This window comes from Anopheles funestus, unplaced genomic scaffold (assembly GCF_943734845.2).
Source record: "Anopheles funestus unplaced genomic scaffold, idAnoFuneDA-416_04 scaffold_11_ctg1, whole genome shotgun sequence".
In the NCBI taxonomy this organism is placed as follows: Eukaryota; Metazoa; Arthropoda; class Insecta; order Diptera; family Culicidae; genus Anopheles; species Anopheles funestus.
Genome location: NW_026045231.1, coordinates 140,352 through 167,241, shown reverse-complemented (window position 1 = coordinate 167,241; position 26,890 = coordinate 140,352). Strand labels below are relative to the sequence as shown.

General features: G+C 46.7%; 1 long non-coding RNA gene across 1 annotated transcript; it reads left to right on the top strand.

Moving 5' to 3' along the window:
• On the top strand, positions 1 to 26,890 carry LOC125774264 (uncharacterized). The gene is made up of 3 exons (XR_007420723.1): positions 1 to 613; positions 24,360 to 24,569; positions 26,726 to 26,890. It is a non-coding gene; the product is annotated as an uncharacterized LOC125774264 (long non-coding RNA).

Sequence of the window (26,890 nt, the reverse complement as noted above, 5' to 3'; positions counted from 1 at the left end):
TCTTGGCTAATGTGTCTTGGCTAAGGTGTCTCGGCTAAGGTGTCTTGGCTAATGTGTCTTGGCTAATGTGTCTTGGCTAATGTGTCTTGGCTAAGGTGTCTTGGCTAATGTGTCTTGGCTAAGGTGTCTTGGCTAAGGTGTCTTGGCTAATGTGTCTTGGCTAAGGTGTCTCGGCTAATGTGTCTTGGCTAAGGTGTCTTGGCTAATGTTTCTCGGCTAATGTGTCTTGGCTAAGGTGTCTTGGCTAAGGTGTCTTGGCTAAGGTGTCTTGGCTAATGTGTCTCGGCTAATGTGCCTTGGCTAAGGTGTCTTGGCTAATGTGTCTTGGCTAAGGTGTCTCGGCTAAGGTGTCTTGGCTAAGGTGTCTTGGCTAATGTGTCTTGGCTAATGTGTCTTGGCTAAGGTGTCTTGGCTAATGTGTCTTGGATAAGGTGTCTTGGCTAATGTGTCTTGGCTAAGGTGTCTTGGCTAATGTGTCTTGGCTAAGGTGTCTTGGCTAATGTGTCTTGGCTAAGGTGTCTCGGCTAATGTGTCTTGGCTAAGGTGTCTTGGCTAATGTTTCTCGGCTAATGTGTCTTGGCTAAGGTGTCTTGGCTAAGGTGTCTTGGCTAATGTGTCTCGGCTAATGTGTCTTGGCTAATGTGTCTTGGCTAAGGTGTCTCGGCTAAGGTGTCTTGGCTAATGTGTCTTGGCTAAGGTGTCTCGGCTAATGTGTCTTGGCTAAGGTGTCTTGGCTAATGTGTCTCGGCTAATGTGTCTTGGCTAAGGTGTCTTGGCTAAGGTGTCTTGGCTTAGGTGTCTTGGCTAATGTGTCTTGGCTAAGGTGTCTTGGCTAAGGTGTCTTGGCTAAGGTGTCTTGGCTAAGGTGTCTTGGCTAAGGTGTCTCGGCTAATGTGTCTTGGCTAAGGTGTCTTAGCTAATGTGTCTTAGCTAATGTGTCTCGGCTAATGTGTCTTGGCTAATGTGTCTTTGTCTAAGGTGTCTTGGCTAATGTGTCTTGGCTAAGGTGTCTTGGCTAATGTGTCTTGGCTAAGGTGTCTTGGCTAAGGTGTCTTGGCTAAGGTGTCTTGGCTAATGTGTCTTGGCTAATGTGTCTTGGCTAAGGTGTCTTGGCTAATATGTCTTGGCTAATGTGTCTTGGCTAATGTGTCTCGGCTAATGTGTCTTGGTTAAAGTGTCTTGGCTAATGTGTCTTGGCTAATGTGTCTTGGCTAAGGTGTCTTGGCTAATTTGTCTTGGCTAAGGTGTCTTGGCTAAGGTGTCTTGGTTAATGTGTCTTGGCTAAGGTGTCTTGGCTAATGTGTCTTGGCTAATGTGTCTTGGCTAAGGTGTCTTGGCTAAGGTGTCTTGGCTAATGTGTCTCGGCTAATGTGTCTTGGCTAAGGTGTCTTGGCTAAGGTGTCTTGGCTAATGTGTCTCGGCTAATGTGTCTTGGCTAAGGTGTCTTGGCTAAGGTGTCTTGGCTAAGGTGTCTTGGGTAATGTGTCTCGGCTAAGGTGTCTTGGCTAATGTGTCTTGGCTAAGGTGTCTTGGCTAATGTGTCTTGGCTAATGTGTCTTGGCTAAGGTGTCTTAGCTAATGTGTCTCGGCTAATGTGTCTTGGCTAATGTGTCTTGGCTAAGGTGTCTCGGCTAAGGTGTCTTGGCTAATGTGTCTTGGCTAAGGTGTCTCGGCTAATGTGTCTTGGCTAAGGTGTCTTGGCTAATGTGTCTCGGCTAATGTGTCTTGGCTAAGGTGTCTTGGCTAAGGTGTCTTGGCTTAGGTGTCTTGGCTAATGTGTCTTGGCTAAGGTGTCTTGGCTAAGGTGTCTTGGCTAAGGTGTCTTGGCTAAGGTGTCTTGGCTAAGGTGTCTCGGCTAATGTGTCTTGGCTAATGTGTCTTGGCTAATGTGTCTTAGCTAATGTGTCTCGGCTAATGTGTCTTGGCTAATGTGTCTTTGTCTAAGGTGTCTTGGCTAATGTGTCTTGGCTAAGGTGTCTTGGCTAATGTGTCTTGGCTAAGGTGTCTTGGCTAAGGTGTCTTGGCTAAGGTGTCTTGGCTAATGTGTCTTGGCTAATGTGTCTTGGCTAAGGTGTCTTGGCTAATATGTCTTGGCTAATGTGTCTTGGCTAATGTGTCTCGGCTAATGTGTCTTGGTTAAAGTGTCTTGGCTAATGTGTCTTGGCTAATGTGTCTTGGCTAAGGTGTCTTGGCTAAGGTGTCTTGGCTAATGTGTCTCGGCTAATGTGTCTTGGCTAAGGTGTCTTGGCTAAGGTGTCTTGGCTAATGTGTCTTGGCTAATGTGTCTTGGCTAAGGTGTCTTAGCTAAGGTGTCTTGGCTAAGGTGTCTTGGCTAAGGTGTCTTAGCTAAGGTGTCTTGGCTAATGTGTCTTGGCTAATGTGTCTTGGCTAAGGTGTCTTGGCTAAGGTGTCTTGGTTAATGTGTCTTGGCTAAGGTGTCTTGGCTAATGTGTCTTGGCTAATGTGTCTTGGCTAAGGTGTCTTGGCTAAGGTGTCTTGGCTAATGTGTCTCGGCTAATGTGTCTTGGCTAAGGTGTCTTGGCTAAGGTGTCTTGGCTAATGTGTCTCGGCTAATGTGTCTTGGCTAATGTGTCTTGGCTAAGGTGTCTTGGCTAATGTGTCTTGGCTAATGTGTCTTGGCTAAGGTGTCTTAGCTAAGGTGTCTTGGCTAAGGTGTCTTGGCTAATGTGTCTTGGCTAAGGTGTCTTGGCTAAGGTGTCTTGGCTAATGTGTCTTGGCTAATGTGTCTTGGCTAATGTGTCTTGGCTAATGTGTCTTGGCTAATGTGTCTCGGCTAATGTGTCTTGGTTAAAGTGTCTTGGCTAATGTGTCTTGGCTAAGGTGTCTTGGCTAAGGTGTCTTGGCTAATGTGTCTTGGCTAAGGTGTCTTGGCTAAGGTGTCTTGGTTAATGTGTCTTGGCTAAGGTGTCTTGGCTAATGTGTCTTGGCTAATGTGTCTTGGCTAAGGTGTCTTGGCTAAGGTGTCTTGGCTAATGTGTCTCGGCTAATGTGTCTTGGCTAAGGAGTCTTGGCAAAGGTGTCTTGGCTAATGTGTCTCGGCTAATGTGTCTTGGCTAATGTGTCTTGGCTAAGGTGTCTTGGCTAAGGTGTCTTGGGTAATGTGTCTCGGCTAAGTTGTCTTGGCTAATGTGTCTTGGCTAAGGTGTCTTGGCTAATGTGTCTTGGCTAAGGTGTCTTGGCTAAGGTGTCTTGGCTAAGGTGTCTTGGCTAAGGAGTCTTGGCTAAGGTGTCTTGGCTAATGTGTCTTGGCTAAGGTGTCTCGGCTAATGTGTCTTGGCTAAGGCGTCTTGGCTAATGTGTCTTGGCTAAGGTGTCTTGGCTAAGGTGTCTTGGCTAATGTGTCTTGGCTAAGGTGTCTTGGCTAATGTGTCTTGGCTAAGGTGTCTTGGCTAAGGTGTCTTGGGTAATGTGTCTTGGCTAAGGTGTCTTGGCTAAGGTGTCTTGGCTAAGGTGTCTTGGCTAAGGTGTCTTGGCTAATGTGTCTTGGCTAAGGTGTCTCGGCTAATGTGTCTTGGCTAATGTGTCTTGGCTAAGGTGTCTTGGCTAAGGTGTCTTGGCTAATGTGTCTTGGCAAATGTGTCTTGGCTAATGTGTCTTGGCTAAGGTGTCTTGGCTAATGTGTCTCGGCAAATGTGTCTTGGCTAATGTGTCTTGGCTAATGTGTCTTGGCTAATGTTTCTTGGCTAAGGTGTCTTGACTAAGGTGTCTTGAATAATGTGTCTCGGCTAAGGTGTCTTGGCTAATGTGTCTTGGCTAAGGTGTCTTGGCTAATGTGTCTTGGCTAAGGTGTCTTGGCTAATGTGTCACGGCTAAGGTGTCTTGGCTAAGGTGTCTTGGCTAATGTGTCTTGGCTAAGGTGTCTTGGCTAATGTGTCTTGGCTAAGGTGTCTTGGCTAAGGTGTCTTGGGTAATGTGTCTTGGCTAAGGTGTCTTGGCTAAGGTGTCTTGGCTAAGGTGTCTTGGCTAAGGTGTCTTGGCTAATGTGTCTTGGCTAAGGTGTCTCGGCTAATGTGTCTTGGCTAATGTGTCTTGGCTAAGGTGTCTTGGCTAAGGTGTCTTGGCTAATGTGTCTTGGCAAATGTGTCTTGGCTAATGTGTCTTGGCTAAGGTGTCTTGGCTAATGTGTCTCGGCTAATGTGTCTTGGCTAATGTGTCTTGGCTAATGTGTCTTGGCTAATGTTTCTTGGCTAAGGTGTCTTGACTAAGGTGTCTTGAATAATGTGTCTCGGCTAAGGTGTCTTGGCTAATGTGTCTTGGCTAAGGTGTCTTGGCTAATGTGTCTTGGCTAAGGTGTCTTGGCTAATGTGTCACGGCTTATGTGTCTTGGCTAAGGTGTCTTGGCTAAGGTGTCTTGGCTAATGTGTCTTGGCTAAGGTGTCTTGGCTAATGTGTCTTGGCTAATGTGTCTTGGCTAAGGTGTCTTGGCTAATGTGTCTTGGCTAAGGTGAATTGGCTAATGTGTCTTGGCTAAGGTGTCTTGGCTAAGGTGTCTTGGTTAAGGCGTCTTGCCTAATGTGTCTTGGCTAATGTGTCTTGGCTAAGGTGTCTTGGCTAATGTGTCTTGACTTAGGCGTCTTGGCTAATGTGTCTTGGCTAATGTGTCTTGGCTAAGCTGTCTTGGCTAATGTGTCTTGGCTAAGGTGTCTTGGCTAAGGTGTCTTGGGTAATGTGTCTTGGCTAAGGTGTCTTGGCTAAGGTGTCTTGGCAAAGGTGTCTTGGCTAAGGTGTCTTGGCAAATGTGTCTCGGCTAATGTGTCTTGGCTAAGGTGTCTCGGCTAATGTGTCTTGGCTAAGGTGTCTTGGCTAAGGTGTCTTGGCTAAGGTGTCTTGGCTAAAGTGTCTTGGCTAATGTGTCTTGGCTAATGTGTCTTGGCTAATGTGTCTTGGCTAAGGTGTCTTGGCTAAGGTGTCTTGGCTAATGTGTCTTGGCTAAGGTGTCTTGGCTTATGTGTCTCGGCTAAGGTGTCTTGGCTAATGTGTCTTGGCTAAGGTGTCTCGGCTAATGTGTCTTGGCTAATGTGTCTTGGCTAATATGTCTTGGCTTAGGCGTCGTGGCTAAAGTGTCTTGGCTAATGTGTCTTGGCTAAGGTGTCTTGGCTAATGTGTCTTGGCTAAGGTGTCTTGGCCAATGTGTCTTGGCTAAGGTGTCTTGGCTAATGTGTCTTGGCTAATGTGTCTCGGCTAATGTGTCTTGGCTAATGTGTCTTGGCTAATGTGTCTTGGCTAATGTGTCTTTGCTAATGTGTCTTGGCTAAGGTGTCTTGGCTAAGGTGTCTTGGCTAAGGTGTCTTGGCTAAGGTGTCTTGGCTAATGTGTCTTGGCTAAGGTGTCTTGGCTAATGTGTCTCGGCTAATGTGTTTTGGCTAAGGTGTCTTGGCTTAGGTGTCTTGGCTAAGGTGTCTTGGCTAAGGTGTCTTGGCTAAGGTGTCTTGGCTAATGTGTCTTGGCTAATGTGTCTTGGCTAAGGTGTCTTGGCTAATGTGTCTTGGCTAAGGTGAATTTGCTAATGTGTCTTGGCTAAGGTGTCTTGGCTAAGGTGTCTTGGTTAAGGCGTCTTGCCTAATGTGTCTTGGCTAATGTGTCTTGGCTAAGGTGTCTTGACTTAGGCGTCTTGGCTAATGTGTCTCGGCTAATGTGTCTTGGCTAATGTGTCTTGGATAATGTGTCTTGGCTAATGTGTCTTGGCTAAGGTGTCTTGGCTAATGTGTCTTGGCTAAGGTGTCTTGGCTAATGTGTCACGGCTAATGTGTCTTGGCTAAGGTGTCTTGGCTAAGGTGTCTTGGCTAATGTGTCTTAGCTAAGGTGTCTTGGCTAATGTGTCTTGGCTAAGGTGTCTTGGCTAATGTGTCTTGGCTAAGGTGTCTTGGCTAAGGTGTCTTGGCTAAGGTGTCTTGGCTAATGTGTCTTGGCTAATGTGTCTTGGCTAAGGTGTCTTGGCTAAGGTGTCTTGGCTAATGTGTCTTGGCTAAGGTGTCTTGGCTTATGTGTCTCGGCTAATGTGTCTTGGCTAATGTGTCTTGGCTAAGGTGTCTCGGCTAATGTGTCTTGGCTAATGTGTCTTGGCTAATGTGTCTTGGCTTAGATGTCGTGGCTAAAGTGTCTTGGCTAATGTGTCTTGGCTAAGGTGTCTTGGCTAATGTGTCTTGGCTAAGGTGTCTTGGCCAATGTGTCTTGGCTAAGGTGTCTTGGCCAATGTGTCTTGGCTAAGGTGTCTTGGCTAATGTGTCTTGGCTAATGTGTCTCGGCTAATGTGTCTTGGCTAATGTGTCTTGGCTAATGTGTCTCGGCTAATGTGTCTTGGCTAAGGTGTCTTGGCTAATGTGTCACGGCTAATGTGTCTTGGCTAATGTGTCTTGGCTAATGTGTCTCGGCTAATGTGTCTTGGCTAATGTGTCTTGGCTAATGTGTCTTGGCTAAGGTGTCTCGGCTAATGTGTCTTGGCTAATGTGTCTTGGCTAATGTGTCTTGGCTTAGGCGTCGTGGCTAAAGTGTCTTGGCTAATGTGTCTTGGCTAAGGTGTCTTGGCTAATGTGTCTTGGCTAAGGTGTCTTGGCCAATGTGTCTTGGCTAAGGTGTCTTGGCTAATGTGTCTTGGCTAATGTGTCTCGGCTAATGTGTCTTGGCTAATGTGTCTTGGCTAATGTGTCTTGGCTAATGTGTCTTTGCTAATGTGTCTTGGCTAAGGTGTCTTGGCTAAGGTGTCTTGGCTAAGGTGTCTTGGCTAAGGTGTCTTGGCTAATGTGTCTTGGCTAAGGTGTCTTGGCTAATGTGTCTCGGCTAATGTGTTTTGGCTAAGGTGTCTTGGCTAAGGTGTCTTGGCTAAGGTGTCTTGGCTAAGGTGTCTTGGCTAAGGTGTCTTGGCTAATGTGTCTTGGCTAATGTGTCTTGGCTAAGGTGTCTTGGCTAATGTGTCTTGGCTAAGGTGAATTGGCTAATGTGTCTTGGCTAAGGTGTCTTGGCTAAGGTGTCTTGGCTAAGGTGTCTTGGTTAAGGCGTCTTGCCTAATGTGTCTTGGCTAATGTGTCTTGGCTAAGGTGTCTTGACTTAGGCGTCTTGGCTAATGTGTCTCGGCTAATGTGTCTCGGCTAATGTGTCTTGGCTAATGTGTCTTGGCTAATGTGTCTTGGCTAATGTGTCTTGGCTAAGGTGTCTTGGCTAATGTGTCTTGGCTAAGGTGTCTTGGCTAATGTGTCACGGCTAATGTGTCTTGGCTAAGGTGTCTTGGCTAAGGTGTCTTGGCTAATGTGTCTTAGCTAAGGTGTCTTGGCTAATGTGTCTTGGCTAAGGTGTCTTGGCTAATGTGTCTTGGCTAAGGTGTCTTGGCTAAGGTGTCTTGGCTAAGGTGTCTTGGCTAATGTGTCTTGGCTAATGTGTCTTGGCTAAGGTGTCTTGGCTAAGGTGTCTTGGCTAAGGTGTCTTGGCTAAGGTGTCTTGGCTTATGTGTCTCGGCTAATGTGTCTTGGCTAATGTGTCTTGGCTAAGGTGTCTCGGCTAATGTGTCTTGGCTAAGGTGTCTTGGCCAATGTGTCTTGGCTAAGGTGTCTTGGCTAATGTGTCTTGGCTAATGTGTCTCGGCTAATGTGTCTTGGCTAATGTGTCTTGGCTAATGTGTCTTGGCTAATGTGTCTTTGCTAATGTGTCTTGGCTAAGGTGTCTTGGCTAAGGTGTCTTGGCTAAGGTGTCTTGGCTAAGGTGTCTTGGCTAATGTGTCTTGGCTAAGGTGTCTTGGCTAATGTGTCTCGGCTAATGTGTTTTGGCTAAGGTGTCTTGGCTAAGGTGTCTTGGCTAAGGTGTCTTGGCTAAGGTGTCTTGGCTAAGGTGTCTTGGCTAATGTGTCTTGGCTAATGTGTCTTGGCTAAGGTGTCTTGGCTAATGTGTCTTGGCTAAGGTGAATTGGCTAATGTGTCTTGGCTAAGGTGTCTTGGCTAAGGTGTCTTGGCTAAGGTGTCTTGGTTAAGGCGTCTTGCCTAATGTGTCTTGGCTAATGTGTCTTGGCTAAGGTGTCTTGACTTAGGCGTCTTGGCTAATGTGTCTCGGCTAATGTGTCTTGGCTAATGTGTCTTGGCTAATGTGTCTTGGCTAATGTGTCTTGGCTAAGGTGTCTTGGCTAATGTGTCTTGGCTAAGGTGTCTTGGCTAATGTGTCACGGCTAATGTGTCTTGGCTAATGTGTCTTGGCTAAGGTGTCTTGGCTAATGTGTCTTGGCTAAGGTGTCTTGGCCAATGTGTCTTGGCTAAGGTGTCTTGGCTAATGTGTCTTGGCTAATGTGTCTCGGCTAATGTGTCTTGGCTAATGTGTCTTGGCTAATGTGTCTCGGCTAATGTGTCTTTGCTAATGTGTCTTGGCTAAGGTGTCTTGGCTAAGGTGTCTTGGCTAAGGTGTCTTGGCTAATGTGTCTCGGCTAATGTGTTTTGGCTAAGGTGTCTTGGCTAAGGTGTCTTGGCTAATGTGTCTTGGCTAATGTGTCTCGGCTAATGTGTCTTGGCTAATGTGTCTTGGCTAATGTGTCTTGACTTAGGCGTCTTGGCTAATGTGTCTCGGCTAATGTGTCTTGGCTAAGGTGTCTTGGCTAATGTGTCTTGGCTAAGGTGTCTTGGCTAAGGTGTCTTGGGTAATGTGTCTTGGCTAAGGTGTCTTGGCTAAGGTGTCTTGGCTAAGGTGTCTTGGCTAAGGTGTCTTGGCAAATGTGTCTCGGCTAATGTGTCTTGGCTAAGGTGTCTCGGCTAATGTGTCTTGGCTAAGGTGTCTTGGCTAAGGTGTCTTGGCTAAGGTGTCTTGGCTAAAGTGTCTTGGCTAATGTGTCTTGGCTAATGTGTCTTGGCTAATGTGTCTTGGCTAAGGTGTCTTGGCTAAGGTGTCTTGGCTAATGTGTCTTGGCTAAGGTGTCTTGGCTTATGTGTCTCGGCTAATGTGTCTTGGCTAATGTGTCTTGGCTAAGGTGTTTCGGCTAATGTGTCTTGGCTAATGTGTCTTGGCTAATGTGTCTTGGCTTAGGCGTCGTGGCTAAAGTGTCTTGGCTAATGTGTCTTGGCTAAGGTGTCTTGGCTAATGTGTCTTGGCTAAGGTGTCTTGGCTAATGTGTCTTGGCTAAGGTGTCTTGGCTAATGTGTCTTGTCTAATGTGTCTTGGCTAAAGTGTCTTGGCTAAGGTGTCTTGGCTAAGGTGTCTTGGCTAAGGTGTCTTGGCTAATGTGTCTTGGCTAAGGTGTCTTGGCTAAGGTGTCTCGGCTAATGTGTCTTGGCTAATGTGTCTCGGCTAATGTGTCTTGGCTAAGGTGTCTTGGCTAAGGTGTCTTGGCTAATGTGTCTTGGCTAAGGTGTCTTGGCTAAAGTGTCTTGGCTAATGTGTCTCGGCTAATGTGTCTTTGCTAATGTGTCTTGGCTAAGGTGTCTTGGCTAAGGTGTCTTGGCTAAAATGTCTTGGCTAATGTGTCTTGGCTAATGTGTCTTGGCTAAGGTGTCTTGGCTAAGGAGTCTCGGCTAATGTGTCTTGGCTAATGTGTCTTGGCTAATGTGTCTTGGCTAAGGTTTCTGGGCTAAGGTGTCTTGGCTAATGTATCCTGGCTAAGGTGTCTTGGCTAATGTGTCTTGGCTAAGGTGTCTTGGCTAAGGTGTCTTGGCTAATTTGTCTTGGCTAAGGTGTCTTGGCTAATGTGTCTTGGCTAAGGTGTCTTGGCTAAGGTGTCTTGGCTAAGGTGTCTCGGCTAATGTGTCTTGGCTAATGTGTCTTGGCTAAGGTTTCTCGGCTAATGTGTCTTGGCTAATGTGTCTTGGCTAATGTGTCTTGGCTAAGGCGTCTTGGCTAATGTGTCTTGGCTAATGTGTCTTGGCTAAGGTGTCTTGGCTAAGGTGTCTTGGCTAAGGTGTCTTGGCTAAGGTGTCTTGGCTAAGGTGTCTTGGCTAAGGTGTCTTGGCTAATGTGTCTTGGCTAAGGTGTCTCGGCTAATGTGTCTTGGCAAATGTGTCTTGGCTAATGTGTCTTGGCTAAGGCGTCTTGGCTAATGTGTCTTGGCTAAGGTGTCTTGGCTAATGTGTCTTGGCTAAGGTGTATTGGCTAATGTGTCTTGGCTAAGGTGTCTTGGCTAAGGTGTCTCGGCTAATGTGTCTTGGCTAAGGAGTCTTGGCTAAGGTGTCTTGGCTAATGTGTCTTGGCTAAGGTGTCTCGGCTAATGTGTCTTGGCTAAGGCGTCTTGGCTAATGTGTCTTGGCTAAGGTGTCTTGGCTAAGGTGTCTTGGCTAATGTGTCTTGGCTAAGGTGTCTTGGCTAATGTGTCTTGGCTAAGGTGTCTTGGCTAAGGTGTCTTGGGTAATGTGTCTTGGCTAAGGTGTCTTGGCTAAGGTGTCTTGGCTAAGGTGTCTTGGCTAAGGTGTCTTGGCTAATGTGTCTTGGCTAAGGTGTCTCGGCTAATGTGTCTTGGCTAATGTGTCTTGGCTAAGGTGTCTTGGCTAAGGTGTCTTGGCTAATGTGTCTTGGCAAATGTGTCTTGGCTAATGTGTCTTGGCTAAGGTGTCTTGGCTAATGTGTCTCGGCTAATGTGTCTTGGCTAATGTGTCTTGGCTAATGTGTCTTGGCTAATGTTTCTTGGCTAAGGTGTCTTGACTAAGGTGTCTTGAATAATGTGTCTCGGCTAAGGTGTCTTGGCTAATGTGTCTTGGCTAAGGTGTCTTGGCTAATGTGTCTTGGCTAAGGTGTCTTGGCTAATGTGTCACGGCTAATGTGTCTTGGCTAAGGTGTCTTGGCTAAGGTGTCTTGGCTAATGTGTCTTGGCTAAGGTGTCTTGGCTAATGTGTCTTGGCTAATGTGTCTTGGCTAAGGTGTCTTGGCTAATGTGTCTTGGCTAAGGTGAATTGGCTAATGTGTCTTGGCTAAGGTGTCTTGGCTAAGGTGTCTTGGTTAAGGCGTCTTGCCTAATGTGTCTTGGCTAATGTGTCTTGGCTAAGGTGTCTTGGCTAATGTGTCTTGACTTAGGCGTCTTGGCTAATGTGTCTCGGCTAATGTGTCTTGGCTAAGGTGTCTTGGCTAATGTGTCTTGGCTAAGGTGTCTTGGCTAATGTGTCTTGGCTAAGGTGTCTTGGCTAACGTGTCTTGGCTAAGGTGTCTTGGCTAAGGTGTCTTGGCTAAGGTGTCTTGGCAAATGTGTCTCGGCTAATGTGTCTTGGCTAAGGTGTCTCGGCTAATGTGTCTTGGCTAAGGTGTCTTGGGTAATGTGTCTTGGCTAAGGAGTCTTGGCTAAAGTGTCTTGGCTAATGTGTCTTGGCTAATGTGTCTTGGCTAATGTGTCTTGGCTAAGGTGTCTTGGCTAAGGTGTCTTGGCTAATGTATCTTGGCTAAGGTGTCTTGGTTTATGTGTCTCGGCTAATGTGTCTTGGCTAATGTGTCTTGGCTAAGGTGTCTCGGCTAATGTGTCTTGGCTAATGTGTCTTGGCTAATGTGTCTTGGCTTAGGCGTCGTGGCTAAAGTGTCTTGGCTAATGTGTCTTGGCTAAGGTGTCTTGGCTAATGTGTCTTGGCTAAGGTGTCTTGGCCAATGTGTCTTGGCTAAGGTGTCTTGGCTAATGTGTCTTGGCTAATGTGTCTCGGCTAATGTGTCTTGGCTAATGTGTCTTGGCTAATGTGTCTCGGCTAATGTGTCTTTGCTAATGTGTCTTGGCTAAGGTGTCTTGGCTAAGGTGTCTTGGCTAAGGTGTCTTGGCTAAGGTGTCTTGGCTAATGTGTCTTGGCTAATGTGTCTTGGCTAATGTGTCTCGGCAAAGGTGTTTTGGCTAAGGTGTCTTGGCTAAGGTGTCTTGGCTAATGTGTCTTGGCTAAGGTGTCTTGGCTAAGATGTCTTGGCTAATCTGTCTCGGCTAATGTGTCTTTGCTAATGTGTCTTGGCTAAGGAGTCTTGGCTAAGGTGTCTTGGCTAATCTGTCTCGGCTAATGTGTCTTTGCTTATGTGTTTTGGCTAAGGTGTCTTGGCTAAGGTGTCTTGGCTAAGGTGTCTTGGCTAAGGTGTCTTGGCTAAGGTGTCTTGGCTAATGTGTCTTGGCTAAGGTGTCTTGGCTAATGTGTCTCGGCTAAGGTGTCTTGGCTAAGGTGTCTTGGCTAAGGTGTCTTGGCTAATGTGTCTTGGCTAAGGTGTCTTGGCTAAGGCGTCTTGGCTAAGGTGTCTTGGCTAAGGTGTCTTGGCTAATGTGTCTTTGCTAATGTGTCTTGGCTAATGTGTCTTGGCTAAGGTATCTCGGCTAATGTGTCTTGGCTAATGTGTCTTGGCTAATGTGTCTTGGCTAAGGCGTCTTGGCTAATGTGTCTTGGCTAATGTGTCTTGGCTAAGGTGTCTTGGCTAATGTGTCTTGGCTAAGGTGTCTTGGCTAATGTGTCTCGGCTAATGTGTCTTGGCTAAGGTGTCTTGGCTAATGTGTCTTGGCTAAGGTGTCTTGGCTAAGGTGTCTTGGCTAATGTGTCTTGGCTAAGGTGTCTTGGCTAATGTGTCTTGGCTAAGGTGTCTTGGCTAATGTGTCTTGGCTAAGGTGTCTTGGCTAATGTGTCTCGGCTAATGTGTCTTGGCTAATGTGTCTTGGCTAATGTGTCTTGGCTAATGTGTCTTGGCTAAGGTGTCTTGGCTAATGTGACTTGGCTAAGGCGTCTTGGCTAATGTGTCTTGGCTAATGTGTCTTGGCTAAGGTGTCTTGGCTAAGGTGTCTTGGGTAAAGTGTCTTGGCTAATGTGTCTTGGCTAATGTGTCTTGGCTAATGTGTCTTGGCTAATGTGTCTCGGCTAATGTGTCTTGGCTAAGGTGTCTTGGCTAAGGTGTCTTGGCTAAAATGTCTTGGCTAATGTGTCTTGGCTAATGTGTCTTGGCTAAGGTGTCTTGGCTAAGGAGTCTCGGCTAATGTGTCTTGGCTAAGGTGTCTTGGCTAATGTGTCTTGGCTAAGGTGTCTTAGCTAAGTTGTCTTGGCTAAGGTGTCTTGGTTAAGGTGTCTTTGCTAAGGTGTCTTGGCTAAGGTGTCTTGGCTAAGGTGTCTTGGCTAATGTGTCTTGGCTAAGGTGTCTTGGCTAATGTGTCTTGGCTAAGGTGTCTTGGCTAATGTGTCTTGGCTAAGGTGTCTTGGCTAAGGTGTCTTGGGTAATGTGTCTTGGCGAAGGTGTCTTGGCTAATGTATCTCGGCTAATGTGTCTCGGCTAATGTGTCTTGGCTAAGGTGTCTCGGCTAATGTGTCTTGGCTAATGTGTCTTGGCTAATGTGTCTTGGCTAATGTGTCTTGGCTAAGGTGTCTTGGCTAATGTGTCTTGGCTAATGTGTCTTGGCTAAGGTGTCTTGGCCAATGTGTCTTGGCTAAGGTGTCTTGGCCAATGTGTCTTGGCTAATGTGTCTTGGCTAATGTGTCTTGGCTAAGGTGTCTTGGCTAATGTGTCTCGGCTAATCTGTCTTGGCTAATGTGTCTTGGCTAAGGTGTCTCGGCTAATGTGTCTTGGCTAATGTGTCTTGGCTAATGTGTCTTGGCTAAGGCGTCTTGGCTAATGTGTCTTGGCTAAGGTGTCTTGGCTAATGTGTCTTGGCTAATGTGTCTTGGCTAAGGCGTCTTGGCTAATGTGTCTTGGCTAATGTGTCTTGGCTAAGGTGTCTTGGCTAAGGTGTCTTGGCTAAGGTGTCTTGGCTAAGGTGTCTTGGCTAAGGTGTCTTGGCTAAGGTGTCTTGGCTAATGTGTCTTGGCTAAGGTGTCTCGGCTAATGTGTCTTGGCAAATGTGTCTTGGCTAATGTGTCTTGGCTAAGGCGTCTTGGCTAATGTGTCTTGGCTAAGGTGTCTTGGCTAATGTGTCTTGGCTAAGGTGAATTGGCTAATGTGTCTTGGCTAAGGTGTCTTGGCTAAGGTGTCTCGGCTAATGTGTCTTGGCTAAGGAGTCTTTTCTAAGGTGTCTTGGCTAATGTGTCTTGGCTAAGGTGTCTCGGCTAATGTGTCTTGGCTAAGGCGTCTTGGCTAATGTGTCTTGGCTAAGGTGTCTTGGCTAAGGTGTCTTGGCTAATGTGTCTTGGCTAAGGTGTCTTGGCTAATGTGTCTTGGCTAAGGTGTCTTGGCTAAGGTGTCTTGGGTAATGTGTCTTGGCTAAGGTGTCTTGGCTAAGGTGTCTTGGCTAAGGTGTCTTGGCTAAGGTGTCTTGGCCAATGTGTCTTGGCTAAGGTGTCTTGGCCAATGTGTCTTGGCTAATGTGTCTTGGCTAATGTGTCTTGGCTAAGGTGTCTTGGCTAATGTGTCTCGGCTAATCTGTCTTGGCTAATGTGTCTTGGCTAAGGTGTCTCGGCTAATGTGTCTTGGCTAATGTGTCTTGGCTAATGTGTCTTGGCTAAGGCGTCTTGGCTAATGTGTCTTGGCTAAGGTGTCTTGGCTAATGTGTCTTGGCTAATGTGTCTTGGCTAAGGCGTCTTGGCTAATGTGTCTTGGCTAATGTGTCTTGGCTAAGGTGTCTTGGCTAAGGTGTCTTGGCTAAGGTGTCTTGGCTAAGGTGTCTTGGCTAAGGTGTCTTGGCTAAGGTGTCTTGGCTAATGTGTCTTGGCTAAGGTGTCTCGGCTAATGTGTCTTGGCAAATGTGTCTTGGCTAATGTGTCTTGGCTAAGGCGTCTTGGCTAATGTGTCTTGGCTAAGGTGTCTTGGCTAATGTGTCTTGGCTAAGGTGAATTGGCTAATGTGTCTTGGCTAAGGTGTCTTGGCTAAGGTGTCTCGGCTAATGTGTCTTGGCTAAGGAGTCTTGGCTAAGGTGTCTTGGCTAATGTGTCTTGGCTAAGGTGTCTCGGCTAATGTGTCTTGGCTAAGGCGTCTTGGCTAATGTGTCTTGGCTAAGGTGTCTTGGCTAAGGTGTCTTGGCTAATGTGTCTTGGCTAAGGTGTCTTGGCTAATGTGTCTTGGCTAAGGTGTCTTGGCTAAGGTGTCTTGGGTAATGTGTCTTGGCTAAGGTGTCTTGGCTAAGGTGTCTTGGCTAAGGTGTCTTGGCTAAGGTGTCTTGGCTAATGTGTCTTGGCTAAGGTGTCTCGGCTAATGTGTCTTGGCTAATGTGTCTTGGCTAAGGTGTCTTGGCTAAGGTGTCTTGGCTAATGTGTCTTGGCAAATGTGTCTTGGCTAATGTGTCTTGGCTAAGGTGTCTTGGCTAATGTGTCTCGGCTAATGTGTCTTGGCTAATGTGTCTTGGCTAATGTGTCTTGGCTAATGTTTCTTGGCTAAGGTGTCTTGACTAAGGTGTCTTGAATAATGTGTCTCGGCTAAGGTGTCTTGGCTAATGTGTCTTGGCTAAGGTGTCTTGGCTAATGTGTCTTGGCTAAGGTGTCTTGGCTAATGTGTCACGGCTAATGTGTCTTGGCTAAGGTGTCTTGGCTAAGGTGTCTTGGCTAATGTGTCTTGGCTAAGGTGTCTTGGCTAATGTGTCTTGGCTAATGTGTCTTGGCTAAGGTGAATTGGCTAATGTGTCTTGGCTAAGGTGTCTTGGCTAAGGTGTCTCGGCTAATGTGTCTTGGCTAAGGAGTCTTGGCTAAGGTGTCTTGGCTAATGTGTCTTGGCTAAGGTGTCTCGGCTAATGTGTCTTGGCTAAGGCGTCTTGGCTAATGTGTCTTGGCTAAGGTGTCTTGGCTAAGGTGTCTTGGCTAATGTGTCTTGGCTAAGGTGTCTTGGCTAATGTGTCTTGGCTAAGGTGTCTTGGCTAAGGTGTCTTGGGTAATGTGTCTTGGCGAAGGTGTCTTGGCTAATGTATCTCGGCTAATGTGTCTCGGCTAATGTGTCTTGGCTAAGGTGTCTCGGCTAATGTGTCTTGGCTAATGTGTCTTGGCTAATGTGTCTTGGCTAAGGCGTCTTTGCTAATGTGTCTTGGCTAATGTGTCTTGGCTAAGGTGTCTTGGCTAATGTGTCTTGGCTAAGGTGTCTTGGCTAATGTGTCTCGGCTAAGGTGTCTTGGCTAATGTGTCTCGGCTAATGTGTCTTGGCTAAGGTGTCTTGGCTAATGTGTCTTGGCTAAGGTGTCTTGGCTAATGTGTCTTGGCTAAGGTGTCTTGGCTAATGTGTCTTGGCTAATGTGTCTTGGCTAAGGTGTCTTGGCTAATGTGTCTTGGCTAAGGTGTCTTGGCTAAGGTGTCTTGGCTAAGGTGTCTTGGCTAATGTGTCTTGGCTAAGGCGTCCTGGCTAATGTGTCTTGGCTAAGGTGTTTTGGATAAGGTGTCTTGGCTAATGTGTCTTGGCTAAGGCGTCTTGGCTAATGTGTCTTGGCTAAGGTGTCTTGGCTAAGGTGTCTTGGCTAATGTGTCTTGGCTAAGGTGTCTTTGCTAATGTGTCTTGGCTAATGTGTCTTGGCTAAAGTGTCTTTGCTAATGTGTCTTGGCTAAGGTGTCTTGGCTAAGGTGTCTTGGCTAAGTTGTCTTGGCTAAGGTGTCTTGGCTGATGTGTCTTGGCTAATGTGTCTTGGCTAAGGTGTATTGGCTAAGGTGTCTTGGCTAATGTGTCTTGGCTAAGGTGTCTTTGCTAATGTGTCTTGGCTAATGTGTCTTGGCTAAGGTGTCTTTGCTAATGTGTCTTGGCTAAGGTGTCTTGGCTAAGGTGTCTTGGCTAAGGTGTCTTGGCTAATGTGTCTTGGCTAATGTGTCTCGGCTAAGGTGTCTTGGCTAATGTGTCTCGGCTAAGGTGTCTTGGCTAAGGTGTCTTTGCTAATGTGTCTTGGCTAAGGTGTCTTGGCTAAGGTGTCTTGGCTAAGTTGTCTTGGCTAATGTGTCTTGGCTGATGTGTCTTGGCTAAGGCGTCTTGGCTAATGTGTCTTGGCTAAGGTGTCTTGGCTAAGGTGTCTTGGCTATTGTGTCTTGGCTAAGGTGTCTTTGCTAATGTGTCTTGGCTAATGTGTCTTGGCTAAGGTGTCTTTGCTAATGTGTCTTGGCTAAGGTGTCTTGGCTAAGGTGTCTTGGCTAAGGTGTCTTGGCTAAGGTGTCTTGGCTAAGGTGTCTTGGCTAATGTGTCTTGGCTAAGGTGTCTTGGCGAAGGTGTCTTGGCTAATGTGTCTCGGCTAATGTGTCTTGGCTAATGTGTCTTGGCTAAGGTGTCTCGGCTAATGTGTCTTGGCTAATGTGTCTTGGCTAATGTGTCTTGGCTAATGTGTCTTGGCTAATGTGTCTTGGCTAAGGTGTCTTGGCTAATGTGTCTTGGCTAAGGTGTCTTGGCTAATGTGTCTCGGCTAATGTGTCTTGGCTAATGTGTCTCGGCTAATGTGTCTTGGCTAATGTGTCTTGGCTAATGTGTCTTGGCTAAGGTGTCTTGGCTAAGGTGTCTTGGCTAAGGTGTCTCGGCTAAGGTGTCTTGGCTAATGTGTCTTGGCTAAGGTGTCTTGGCTAAGGAGTCTTGGCTAAGGTGTCTTGGCTAAAGTGTCTTGGCTAAGGTGTCTTTGCTAATGTGTCTTGGCTAAGGTGTCTTGGCTAAGGTATCTTGGCTAAGGTGTCTTGGCTAAGGTGTCTTGGCTAAGGTGTCTTGGCTAATGTGTCTTTTCTAAGGTGTCTTTGCTAATGTGTCTTGGCTAAGGTGTCTTGGCTAAGGTGTCTTGGCTAAAGTGTCTTGGCTAAGGTGTCTTTGCTAATGTGTCTTGGTTAATGTGTCTTGGCTAAGGTGTCTTTGCTAATGTGTCTTGGCTAAGGTGTCTTGGCTAAGGTGTCTTGGCTAAGGTGTCTTGGCTAAGGTGTCTTGGCTAAGGTGTCTTGGCTAAGGTGTCTTTGCTAATGTGTCTTGGCTAAGGTGTCTTGGCTAAGGTGTCTTGGCTAAGGTTTCTTGGCTAAGGTGTCTTGGCTAATGTGTCTTGGCTAAGGTGTCTTGGATAATGTGTCTTGGCTTATGTGTCTTGGCTAAGGTGTCTTGGCTAATGTGTCTTGGCTAAGGCGTCTTGGCTAATGTGTCTTGGCTAAGGTGTCTTGGCTAAGGTGTCTTGGCTAATGTGTCTTGGCTAAGGTGTCTTTGCTAATGTGTCTTGGCTAATGTGTCTTGGCTAAGGTGTCTTTGCTAATGTGTCTTGGCTAAGGTGTCTTGGCTAAGGTGCCTTGGCCAAGGTGGCTTGGCTAATGTGTCTCGGCTTATGTGCCTTGGCTAAGGTGTCTTGGCTAAGGTGTCTTGGCTAAGGTGTCTTGGCTAAGGTGTCTTGGCTAATGTGTCTTGGCTAAGGCGTCTCGGCTAATGTGTCTTGGCTAAGGTGTCTTGGCTAAGGTGTCTTGGCTAAAGTGTCTCGGCTAATGTGTCTTGGCTAAGGTGTCTTGGCTAATGTGTCTTGGCTAAGGTGTCTTTGCTAATGTGTCTTGGGTAAGGTGTCTTGGCTAAGGTGTCTTGGCTAAGGTGTCTTGGCTAATGTGTCTTGGCTAAGGTGTCTTGGCTAATGTGTCTTGGCTAATGTGTCTTGGCTAAGGTGTCTTGGCTAAGGTGTCTTGGCTAATGTGTCTTGGCTAAGGTGTCTTGGCTAAGGTGTCTTGGCTAAGGTGTCTTGGCTAATGTGTCTTGGCTAAGGTATCTTGGCTAAGGTGTCTTGGCTAATGTGTCTCGGCTAATGTGTCTTGGCTAAGGAGTCTTGGCTAAGGTGTCTTGGCTAATGTGTCTCGGCTAAGGTGTCTTGGCTAAGGTGTCTTGGCTAAGGTGTCTTGGCTAAGGTGTCTTGGCTAATGTGTCTTTGCTAATGTGTCTTGGCTAAGGTGTCTTGGCTAATATGTCTTGGCTAATGTGTCTTGGCTAAGGTGTCTTGGCTAAGGTGTCTCGGCTAATGTGTCTTGGCTAAGGTGTCTTGGCTAATGTGTCTTGGCTAAGGTGTTTTGGCTAATGTGTCTCGGCTAATGTGTCTTGGCTAAGGTGTCTTGGCTAATGTGTCTTGGCTAATGTGTCTCGGCTAATGTGTCTTGGCTAAGGTGTCTTGGCTAATGTGTCTTGGCTAAGGTGTCTTGGCTAAGGTGTCTTGGCTAAGGTGTCTTGGCTAATGTGTCTTGGCTAAGGTGTCTCGGCTAATGTGTCTTGGCTAAGGTGTCTTTGCTAATGTGTCTTGGCTAAGGTGTCTTGGCTAAGGTGTCTTGGCTAAGTTGTCTTGGCTAAGGTGTCTTGGCTAATGTGTCTTGGCTAAGGCATCTTGGCTAATGTGTCTTGGCTAAGGTGTCTTGGCTAAGGTGTCTTGGCTAAGGTGTCTTGGCTAATGTGTCTTGGCTAAGGTGTCTTTGCTAATGTGTCTTGGCTAATGTGTCTTGGCTAAGGTGTCTTTGCTAATGTGTCTTGGCTAAGGTGTCTTGGCTAAGGTGTCTTGGCTAAGTTGTCTTGGCTAAAGTGTCTTGGCTAATGTGTCTTGGCTAAGGCGTCTTGGCTAATGTGTCTTGGCTAAGGTGTCTTGGCTAAGGTGTCTTGGCTAATGTGTCTTGGCTAAGGTGTCTTTGCTAATGTGTCTCGGCTAATGTGTCTTGGCTAAGGTGTCTTTGCTAATGTGTCTTGGCTAATGTGTCTTGGCTAAGGTGTCTTGGCTAAGGTGTCTTGGCTAATGTGTCTTGGCTAAGGTGTCTTGGCTAATGTGTCTTGGCTAATGTGTCTCGGCTAATGTGTCTTGGCTAATGTGTCTTGGCTAAGGTGTCTCGGCTAATGTGTCTTGGCTAATGTGTCTTGGCTAATGTGTCTTGGCTAAGGCGTCTTGGCTAATGTGTCTTGGCTAATGTGTCTTGGCTAAGGTGTCTTGGCTAATGTGTCTTGGCTAAGGTGTCTTGGCTAATGTGTCTTGGCTAATGTGTCTTGGCTAATGTGTTTTGGCTAATGTGTCTCGGCTAATGTGTCTTGGCTAAGGTGTCTTGGCTAAGGTGTCTTGGCTAATGTGTCTTGGCTAAGGTGTCTTGGCTAAGGTATCTTGGCTAAGGTGTCTTGGCTAAGGTGTCTTGGCTAATGTGTCTTGGCTAAGGTGTCTTGGCTAAGGTGTCTCGGCTAATGTGTCTTGGCTAATGTGTCTTGGCTAATGTGTCTTGGCTAAGGTGTCTTGGCGAATGTGTCTTGGCTAATGTGTCTCGGCTAATGTGTCTTGGCTAATGTGTCTTGGCTAAGGTGTCTCGGCTAATGTGTCTTGGCTAATGTGTCTTGGCTAATGTGTCTTGGCTAAGGCGTCTTGGCTAATGTGTCTTGGCTAAGGTGTCTTGGCTAATGTGTCTTGGCTAAGGTGTCTTGGCTAATGTGCCTTGGCTAAGGCGTCTTGGCTAATGTGTCTTGGCTAAGGTGTCTTGGCTAAGGCGTCTTGGCTAATGTGTCTTGGCTAAGGCGTCTTGGCTAATGTGTCTTGGCTAAGGTGTCTTGGCTAAGGTGTCTTGGCTAATGTGTCTTGGCTAAAGTGTCTTTGCTAATGTCTCTTGGCTAAGGCGTCTTGGCTAAGGTGTCTTGGCTAATGTGTCTTGGCTAATGTGTTTTAGCTAAGGTGTCTTGGCTAAGGTGTCTTGGCTAAGGTGTCTTGGCTAAGGTGTCTTGGCTAAGGTGTCTTGGCTAAGGTGTCTTGGCTAAGGTGTCTTGGCGAACGTGTCTTGACTAAGGTGTCTTGGCTAAGGTGTCTTGGCTAATGTGTCTTGGCTAAGGTGTCTTGGCTAAGGTATCTTGGCTAATGTGTCTTGGCTAATGTGTCTTGGCTAAGGCGTCTTGGCTAATGTGTCTTGGCTAATGTGTCTTGGCTAATGTGTCTTGGCTAAGGTGTCTTGGCTAATGTGCCTTGGCTAAGGCGTCTTGGCTAATGTGTCTTGGCTAAGGTGTCTTGGCTAAGGTGTCTTGGCTAATGTGTCTTGGCTAAGGCGTCTTGGCTAATGTGTCTTGGCTAATGTGTCTTGGCTAATGTGTCTTGGCTAAGGTGTCTTGGCTAATGTGTCTTGGCTAAGGTGTCTTGGCGAATGTGTCTTGGCTAATGTGTCTTGGCTAATGTGTCTTGGCTAATGTGTCTTGGCTAAGGTGTCTTGGCTAATGTGTCTTGGCTAAGGTGTCTTTGCTAATGTGTCTTGGCTAATGTGTCTTGGCTAAGGTGTCTTTGCTAATGTGTCTTGGCTAATGTGTCTTGGCTAAGGTGTCTTGGCTAAGGTGTCTTGGCTAATGTGTCTTGGCTAAGGTGTCTTGGCGAAGGTGTCTTGGCTAATGTGTCTCGGCTAATGTGTCTTGGCTAATGTGTCTTGGCTAAGGTGTCTCGGCTAATGTGTCTTGGCTAATGTGTCTTGGCTTATGTGTCTTGGCTAAGGCGTCTTGGCTAATGTGTCTTGGCTAATGTGTCTTGGCTAAGGTGTCTTGGCTAATGTGTCTTGGCTAAGGTGTCTTGGCTAATGTGTCTTGGCTAATGTGTCTTGGCTAATGTGTCTTGGCTAATGTGTCTTGGCTAATGTGTCTCGGCTAAGGTGTCTTGGCTAAGGTGTCTTGGCTAATGTGTCTTGGCTAAGGTGTCTTGGCTAAGGTATCTTGGCTAAGGTGTCTTGGCTAAGGTGTCTTGGCTAATGTGTCTTGGCTAAGGTGTCTTGGCTAAGGTGTCTCGGCTAATGTGTCTTGGCTAATGTGTCTTGGCTAATGTGTCTTGGCTAAGGTGTCTTGGCGAATGTGTCTTGGCTAATGTGTCTTGGCTAAGGTGTCTTTGCTAATGTGTCTTGGCTAATGTGTCTTGGCTAAGGTGTCTTGGCTAAGGTGTCTTGGCTAATGTGTCTTGGCTAAGGTGTCTTGGCGAAGGTGTCTTGGCTAATGTGTCTCGGCTAATGTGTCTTGGCTAATGTGTCTTGGCTAAGGTGTCTCGGCTAATGTGTCTTGGCTAATGTGTCTTGGCTAATGTGTCTTGGCTAAGGCGTCTTGGCTAATGTGTCTTGGCTAATGTGTCTTGGCTAAGGTGTCTTGGCTAATGTGTCTTGGCTAAGGTGTCTTGGCTAATGTGTCTTGGCTAATGTGTCTTGGCTAATGTGTCTCGGCTAATGTGTCTTGGCTAATGTGTCTTGGCTAAGGTGTCTTGGCTAAGGTGTCTTGGCTAATGTGTTTTGGCTAAGGTGTCTTGGCTAAGGTATCTTGGCTAAGGTGTCTTGGCTAAGGTGTCTTGGCTAATGTGTCTTGGCTAAGGTGTCTTGGCTAAGGTGTCTTGGCTAAGGTGTCTTGGCTAAGGTGTCTTGGCTAATGTGTCTTCGCTAAGGCGTCTTGGCTAATGTGTCTTGGCTAAGGTGTCTTGGCTAATGTGTCTCGGCTAATGTGTCTCGGCTAATGTGTCTTGGCTAATGTGTCTTGGCTAAGGTGTCTTGGCTAATGATTCTTGGCTAAGGTGTCTTGGTTAATGTGTCTCGGCTTATGTGTCTTTGCTAATGTGTCTTGGCTAATATGTCTTGGCTAAGGTGTCTTGGCTAAGGTGTCTTGGCTAATGTGTATTGGCTAATGTGTCTTGGCTAAGGTGTCTTGGCTAAGGCGTCTTGGCTAATGTGTCTTGGCTAAGGTGTCTTTACTAATGTGTCTTGGCTAAGGTGTCTTGGCTAAGGTGTCTTGGCTAAGGTGTCTTGGCTAAGGTGTCTTGGCTAATGTGTCTTGGCTAAGGTGTCTTGGCTAATGTGTCTCGGCTAAGGTGTCTTGGCTAAGGTGTCTTGGCTAATGTGTCTTGGCTAATGTGTCTTGGCTAATGTGTCTTGGCTAATGTGTCTTGGCTAAGGTGTCTTGGCTAAGGTGTCTTGGCTAAGGTGTCTTGGCTAAGGTGTCTTGGCTAATGTGTCTTGGCTAAGGTGTCTTGGCTAATGTGTCTTGGCTAAGGTGTCTTGGCTAATGTGTCTTGGCTAATGTGTCTTGGCTAAGGTGTCTTGGCTAATGTGTCTTGGCTAAGGTGTCTTGGCTAATGTGTCTTGGCTAAGGTGTCTTGGCTAAGGTGTCTCGGCTAATGTGTCTTGGCTAATGTGTCTTGGCTAATGTGTCTCGGCTAATGTGTCTTGGCTAATGTGTCTTGGCTAAGGTGTCTTGGCTAAGGTGTCTCGGCTAATGTGTCTTGGCTAAGGTGTCTTGGCTAAGGTGTCTTGGCTAAAGTGTATTGGCTAATGTGTCTTGGCTAATTTGTCTTGGCTAAGGTGTCTTGGCTAAGGTGTCTTGGCTAATGTGTTTTGGGTAAGGTGTCTTGGCTAAGGTGTCTTGGCTAATGTGTCTTGGCTAAGGTGTCTTGGCTAATGTGTCTTGGCTAATGTGTCTTGGCTAATGTGTCTTGGCTAATGTGTCTTGGCTAAGGTGTCTCGGCTAATGTGCCTTGGCTAATGTGTCTTGGCTAATGTGTCTTGGCTAAGGCGTCTTGGCTAATGTGTCTTGGCTAATGTGCCTTGGCTAAGGTGTCTTGGCTAATGTGTCTTGGCTAAGGTGTCTTGGCTAATGTGTCTCGGCTAATGTGTCTTGGCTAAGGTGTCTCGGCTAATGTGTCTTGGCTAATGTGTCTTGGCTAATGTGTCTTGGCTAATGTGTCTTGGCTAAGGTGTCTTGGCTAAGGTGTCTTGGCTAAGGTGTCTTGGCTAATGTGTCTTGGCTAAGGTGTCTTGGCTAAGGTGTCTTGGCTAAGGTGTCTTGGCTAAGGTGTCTTGGCTAATGTGTCTTGGCTAAGGCGTCTTGGCTAATGTGTCTTGGCTAATGTGTCTTGGCTAATGTGTCTAGGCTAATGTGTCTCGGCTAAGGTGTCTTTGATAATGTGTCTTGGCTAAGGTGTCTTGGCTAAGGTGTCTTGGCTAAGGTGTCTTGGCTAAGGTGTCTTGGCTAAGGTGTCTTGGCTAAGGTGTCTTGGCTAAGGTGTCTTTGCTAATGTGTCTTGGCTAATGTGTCTTGGCAAAAGTGTCTTGGCTAATGTGTCTCGGCTAATGTGTCTTGGCTAATGTGTCTTGGCTAATGTGTCTTGGCTAAGGTGTCTTGGCTAAAGTGTCTTGGCTAATGTGTCTTGTCTAATGTGTCTTGGCTAAGGTGTCTTGGCTAATGTGTCTTGGCTAAGGCGTCTTGGCTTATGTGTCTTGGCTAATGTGTCTTGGCTAATGTGTCTTGGCTAAGGTGTCTTGGCTAAGGTGTCTCGGCTAATGTGCCTTACCTTATGTGTCTCGGCTAATGTGTCTTGACTAAGGTGTTTTGGCTTATGTGTCTTGGCTAAGGTGTCTTGGCTAAGGTGTCTTGGCTAAGGTGTCTTGGCTAATGTGTCTTGGCTAAGGTGTCTTGGCTAAGGTGTCTTGGCTAAGGTGTCTTGGCTAAGGTGTCTTGGCTAAGGTGTCTTGGCTAATGTGTCTTGGCTAAGGTGTCTTGGCTAAGGTGTCTTGGCTAATGTGTTTTGGGTAAGGTGTCTTGGCTAAGGTGTCTTGGCTAATGTGTCTTGGCTAAGGTGTCTTGGCTAATGTGTCTTGGCTAAGGTGTCTTGGCTAATGTGTCTTGGCTAAGGTGTCTTGTCTAAAGTGTCTTGGCTAATGTGTCTTGGCTAATGTGTCTTGGCTAAGGTGTCTTGGCTAATGTGTCTTGGCTAAGGTGTCTTGGCTAATGTGTCTTGGCTAAGGTGTCTTGGCTAATGTGTCTCGGCTAATGTGTCTTGGCTAAGGTGTCTTGGCTAAGGTGTCTCGGCCAATGTGTCTTGGCTAATGTGTCTTGGCTAAGGTGTCTTGGCTAAGGTGTCTTGGCTAAGGTGTCTTGGCTAAGGTGTCTTGGCTAATGTGTCTCGGCTAATGTGTCTTGGCTAAGGTGTCTCGGCTAATGTGTCTTGGCTAATGTGTCTTGGCTAATGTGTCTTGGCTAAGGCGTCTTGGCTAATGTGTCTTGGCTAAGGTGTCTTGGCTAAGGTGTCTCGGCTAATGTGTCTCGGCTAAGGTGTCTTTGCTAATGTGTCTTGGCTAAGGTGTCTTGGCTAAGGTGTCTTGGCTAATGTGTCTTGGCTAAGGTGTCTTGGCTAATGTGTCTTGGCTAAGGTGTCTTGTCTAAAGTGTCTTGGCTAATGTGTCTTGGCTAAGGTGTCTTGGCTAATGTGTCTTGGCTAAGGTGTCTTGGCTTATGTGTCTTGGCTAATGTGTCTTGGCAAAAGTGTCTTGGCTAATGTGTCTTGGCTAATGTGTCTTGGCTAAGGTGTCTTGGCTAAGGTGTCTTGGCTAAGGGGTCTTGGCTAATGTGTCTCGGCTAAGGTGTATTGGCTAAGGTGTCTTGGCTAATGTGTCTTGGCTAATGTGTCTTGGCAATAGTGTCTTGGCTAATGTGCCTTGGCTAATGTGTCTTGGCTAAGGTGTCTTGGCTAAGGTGTCTTGGCTAATGTGTCTTGGCTAATGTGTCTTGGCAATAGTGTCTTGGCTAATGTGTCTCGGCTAATGTGTCTTGGCTAATGTGTCTTGGCTAAGGTGTCTTGGCTAATGTGTCTTGGCTAAGGTGTCTTGGCTAATGTGTCTTGGCTAAGGTGTCTTGGCTAATGTGTCTCGGCTAATGTGTCTCGGCTAATGTGTCTTGGCTAATGTGTCTCGGCAAATGTGTCTTGGCTAAGGTGTCTTGGCTAATGTGTCTCGGCTAATGTGTCTTGGCTTATGTGTCTTGGCTAAGGTGTCTTGGCTAAGGTGTCTTGGCTAATGTGTCTTGGCTAAGGTGTCTTGGCTAATGTGTCTTGGCTAAGGTGTCTTGGCTAATGTGTCTTGGCTAAGGTGTCTTGGCTAATGTGTCTCGGCTAATGTGTCTCGGCTACGGTGTCTTGGCTAATGTGTCTTAGCTACTGTTTCTTAGCTAATGTGTCTTGGCTAAGGTGTCTTGGCTAATGTGTCTTGGCTAAGGTGTCTTGGCTAAGGTGTCTCGGCTAATGTGTCTTGGCTAATGTGTCTTGGCTAAGGTGTCTTGGCTAATGTGTCTTGGCTAAGGTGTCTTGGCTAATGTGTCTCGGCTAATGTGTCTTGGCTAAGGTGTCTTGGCTAATGTGTCTCGGCTAATGTGTCTTGGCTAAGGTGTCTTGGCTAAGGTGTCTTGGCTAAGGTGTCTTGGCTAAGGTGTCTTGGCTAAGGTGTCTTGGCTAATGTGTCTTGGCTAATGTGTCTCGGCTAATGTGTCTTGGCTAAGGTGTCTTGGCTAAGGTGTCTTGGCTAATGTGTCTTGGCTAATGTGTCTTAGCTAAGGTGTCTCGGCTAATGTGTCTTGGCTAATGTGTCTTGGCTAATGTGTCTTGGCTAAGATGTCTTGGCTAATATGTCTTGGCTAAGGTGTCTTGGCTAAGGTGTCTTGGCTAAGGTGTCTTGGCTAAGGTGTCTTGGCTAAGGTGTCTTGGCTAATGTGTCTTGGCTAAGGTGTCTTGGCTAAGGTGTCTCGGCTAATGTGTCTTGGCTAATGTGTCTTGGCTAAGGTGTCTTGGCTAAGGTGTCTTAGCTAAGGTGTCTTGGCTAAGGTGTCTTGGCTAATGTGTCTTGGCTAAGGTGTCTTGGCTAAGGTGTCTTGGCTAATGTGTCTTGGCTACGGTGTCTTGGCTAATGTGTCTTGGCTAATGTGTCTCGGCTAATGTGTCTTGGCTAATGTGTCTTGGCTAATGTGTCTTGGCTAAGGTGTCTTGGCTAATGTGTCTTGGCTAATGTGTCTTGGCTAAGGTGTCTTGGCTAATGTGTCTCGGCTAATGTGTCTTGGCTAAGGTGTCTTGGCTAAGGTGTCTTGGCTAAGGTGTCTTGGCTAAGGTGTCTTGGCTATGGTGTCTTGGCTAATGTGTCTTGGCTAAGGTGTCTTGGCTAAGGTGTCTTGGCTAATGTGTCTTGGCTAAGGTGTCTTGGCTAAGGTGTCTTGGCTAAAGTGTCTCGGCTAATGTGTCTTGGCTAATGTGTCTTGGCTAAGGTGTCTTGGCTAATGTGTCTCGGCTAATGTGTCTTGGCTAAGGCGTTTTGGCTAATGTGTCTTGGCTAATGTGTCTTGGCTAAGGTGTCTTGGCTAATGTGTCTTGGCT